The sequence below is a fragment of the Triticum aestivum genome, chromosome 7D (genome assembly GCF_018294505.1).
Source record: "Triticum aestivum cultivar Chinese Spring chromosome 7D, IWGSC CS RefSeq v2.1, whole genome shotgun sequence".
Taxonomy (NCBI): domain Eukaryota; kingdom Viridiplantae; phylum Streptophyta; class Magnoliopsida; order Poales; family Poaceae; genus Triticum; species Triticum aestivum.
In genome coordinates, this window is record NC_057814.1 from 584,116,925 (window position 1) to 584,121,108 (window position 4,184).

General features: G+C 43.4%; 1 long non-coding RNA gene across 3 annotated transcripts; it reads left to right on the plus strand.

The window, feature by feature from the left end:
* Positions 1-367: 367 nt before the first annotated feature.
* Positions 368-3,240, plus strand: LOC123168645 (uncharacterized). 3 transcript variants are annotated; one of them, XR_006484455.1, is made up of 6 exons: positions 368-814; positions 885-951; positions 1,405-1,498; positions 1,679-1,807; positions 2,112-2,177; positions 2,928-3,240. It is a non-coding gene; the product is annotated as an uncharacterized lncRNA (long non-coding RNA). The 3 variants fall into 3 exon arrangements; XR_006484454.1 differs by having other exon boundaries at positions 369-814; positions 1,410-1,498; XR_006484453.1 differs by lacking the exons at positions 368-814; positions 885-951 and having other exon boundaries at positions 980-1,498.
* The last annotated feature ends 944 nt before the right edge of the window (positions 3,241-4,184 follow it).

The following is a 4,184-nucleotide window of genomic DNA, read 5'->3' on the forward strand; positions in this document are numbered from 1 at the left end:
AGGAAGGAGGTGGAAAAAGGGGAGCAAATCAACCGTGAGTACTCATCCAAAGTACTCGCAAGCACGGATCTACACTACATATGCATCGGTATCAATGAAATGGGTAGTATCTGTGGAATGAACTACAGAATGCCAGAAGGGAAGTGGAAAGCCTAGCCTATCAAAGACTAGCATCTTCAAGCTGCTCCACGCATCTTGCACCATCACACTACAAGGATACCCTATATAAAGCAACACAAATTCTACAACAATTTGACTATACGTTGCAAAATTTATAGTAGATACGCATATAAGCGGTGCAGCATAATACGTTGTAGAGATGCACCTCACGGCCCTATCCCTGTACATATATGAAAAAAAACAGAAAGGACAGAGGGATGAGAAACAGATCTTGCCGATTCCCCTTATCTCTCCCACCTCGTCCTTTATCCCTCCCACCTCACCGCCACCCACCACCTCCTCTTCCTTCTCCGACCCACCTCGCCGCCGGCCCTCCCCCTCCTCTCCACCCACCTCGCAGCTCCGGAGGCTGCAGTATCCGTAGCATCTCCTACCCGCCCATCCCTCTCGCCTCCCATCTCTCTCTTCACGCTGCTCCTCGCTGCGCCACCGGCGACGGCTGATTCAGGCGACGCTCGGCGAATCCCGCCACCGCGAAGCACAACCCGAGCTCTCCTCGCACCGCGGCGCCCTCCCATCCGGCTAGATCCGACGCTCGAAGCCACCAAAGCCCACCCGCGACCCCCACCCCCCATGGCTAGGGTTTCGGGCATAGGCGACGGCGCCGGTTGCCATGTCCTCCTCCTCTCGTCCGGTGAGTGCACCCCTCCCCTGGCTTCGTCATCTCTCTACCCCTGTCTATAACATCTTCTCTTCTCATGTAGATGTGGAGGGAGGAACGGCCAGTGGACAACCTTGCTGCTGCTCGGGATGAAGCAGACATGGAGCCAGGTGAGTCGTTCCACTCCTCTCTGCTCTGTTTGGTGGCACATCAGGAGCCATTTTTTGTTCTGGTGGTGTTAGGATTTTCCACTGTTTGGGCCCAAGTGCCTGCTGCTTGTGGTCAATTTGATCTTGTTGTGCTGCTACGGTGTTAATTGATGCTTCGATTGAACTGCAAGATTAACCCCTAGTGCTACCACCATAGATTCGATGAAGTAGGGCAGACTTATTGCAGGTATCCAATGAACAAAGAAGGCAGTTGGTTTCCGTTTTGAGAATTTTTATGTTGTGCTCCTGCAATTTGAGATGTAGGCTCTAGTGAGAAAGTGCAGCCTACAGGTCTGTTTTGGTGGATTTTGATTGCCTAACGCTTTGGCTGCCTCTATCCTCATGATGCATCGACGCACGTTGCCCTGTCTCCACTTCCTACAACTAATTGTATATATGAATTAATTTGAGAAGTGCAGGTTGATGCAGCGCTATGAGGCTTGGTCGCTTGGATGCGGTCCTGGAGGCATAAAACGCACATGATGTTCACAAGCATGGTGGCAGTAAGGTGCGGATGGATCTAACTAATGCTACCAAGTAATATACTGATCAATTCTATGGTACTTTTTTGATGGATATCCCTGATTTGATTGCAAATAATTTCCTGAGCTTTGAAACTAATTTGTTTTCTCAAATACACAAGTAATTGTTCTGTTGAAATTCAATTCATGCCTCACATTGCGCGTAGATCTGTTGGCCGGTTCCTAATGAGCTCCAAAACAGAGAAGCGCCATGATGTACCATGGCTTGAGGAGATGCATATGTCGGCATTTCTTTGTGTATTGCTGGAACATGGTTTGCATCACCACATTCTAAGGTCATTTGCTTTCTTTCCCCCCCTGTAATTTAATGCAATGCATGACTCCTTCCTTTCTAATGTTGGTTGGTAATGTATGAGCCTAACCTGAAATTTGCACACATCAGCATCAACCTGAAATCATAGATGCAACGTTAATTGAAAAAGGCATTCCATCAAAAGATAAAAAGAATCTGAGTATCAGCTTGCTAGGCTCCCTCCCTATGTTTTTCATTGTTTGTTGTGACGATATAATGGAGAAGCCCTTCCTTGAGTAAACTAATACTACTGCAGTTACTAATCCTTTCTGTATTGCTACATGTAGTGTATAATGTGAAGGTGGACAGTTCAGCATAATTACTAACGGAATTTGATACCTTTCAACGAAACGGTAGGTACTTTAAGGTTTCCTGCTAACATATATTCTACTCCCTCCTTCCCATAATTAATGTAAGACGTTTTTGGACACTACTCTAGTGTCAAAAAACGTCTTAAATGATGGGACGGAGGGAGTAGAATTTAGTTTGAGCTTGATTTCGTATTAGTGCAATATATATTTCACAATAAGTGATTTAAATATTCATTCCTTTGATTAGCTCAACAATTTATTAATTAAGATGTTATGGCCATTAAGATATCCGTGCTTGGAGATTTATAATAGTTTTTCTTGCAGATATCTTCTTGGTAAATATATCACTGTAGAAAATCTACACCCTGGATAAAATATTGTGACATTTGCAATTGATGGTTCAAGAAAATACTGCTAATGTAATCAATACCTTTAGAAAATAGCCACTCGAAAGTTTAAATAATAAAGGTTTATAGATACATATTTATTTTGCAAATTATGATAAATGTCGCGTAACTTCCAACATCTGGGCGGAGGTGCCATACTTTTCTCATTTACACAAGTGTATCTCCCACTATCAAACCTCCTTTTAAAACTATTTTGTTCAAGCTAATAGGCTAAACAACAAGACATCTAAGTGGGCATTCTCTAGAGACTTTGCTGCTACATAGAGATAACACGACTTAGTATTTTTAGTGTTTGTATGCTTTCAACCTTTGTATGCGTCTAATACCTTGCCTCATCACTACTTGCATTGTGTATTAACAATTCAATTTGTTATTTTTTTTGTAGATTCAAAAGATATATGGATGATTATATGGGTGCGTGGCAAGTATACTGCAATGATGATGAAGTTCCAGTTCATGATGATGGATGCTTTTGGTTTTGTTAAGTACTAGGGACATTGTTGATGTTGCTAGATGATGTTCCTCAGTTACGTTTTAGTTTAGTTGTAGGGATGTTGATGGATTCTTTCAGTTAAAGTTTCGCTTCGCTGTGAAGAAAATATTTAGATTATGCAGCATATTTGGATGATGTTCCTCATGTAATATCCACTACTGTAATCCAAAAGTTTTATCCAATATATGATTTCTTCCCCTCCTGAGTATTTTCTCTTATTTTTTCCTATGTTTGGAGCATTAATTTAATTGATGGCAATATATATAATCATAATAATATTCACATTATATATGTACCAAGACATGAAGTGTTGGAAACTCTTTGTTGCCAAGCAATGAGATTTGGATTCTTGTACATTCAGCACCAACGTATAAAAGAGTAGTAATAGTTGGTTTTATGTGTTGCACTTTTGCAACGTTCCTTTTACCAATGGCTATATAAGTGTTGCGTTACGAGCTAGCAACACTGGATAAGGCTACGCATCCAAAACCGTTGGTAAAGGCACTAGCAACGCATATATGGACTCTTAGATACGGAAAAAAGCATTGCTATAGGAGGGGTCCTGTTGTAGTGAGAGTGGCATATTATAATATTAGAAAGTATGTTGTAACATTTCCCAGAGATCACTTCCTCCACTCCCTGCGAGAAAACAATCCCGGAGCCATCATTTCCATTACATGCCTCAGCATCAAGTTCTACTTGTATCGATTGAGATATAACTCTGAGTGTCCGTTATCGTCGGACAGGCTATCGACATATGTTTTCTTCCCTGCAGGGATGCACCAACTTACCCACCACCCTCGCTTAACTCCGGCCGGACACACTTTACTAGGTCATGCCCGGCCTTGGCCAAATGATACACCGCAACCCGACCTAGGCTTAATAGAGAGGTCAGCACGCCAGACTAAACCTATGCCCCCAGGGGTATTGGGCCATCGCCTTGGGAACTCCTGCATGTTGCGTGGGCCGCTGTGAGCAGACCTAGCAACCCCTTAATACAAGCGCGGTTGCGTACCCAGTCCAACACGGCGCGCGCCGCTCAGACGCATGACGTCTATTAAGCTTCGGCTGATGCATACAATGTAGAACGCCCATACTATGCCCACGTGATGGTTAGTGCTATCAGGCCAGAGGCCCCTCTGATCAATT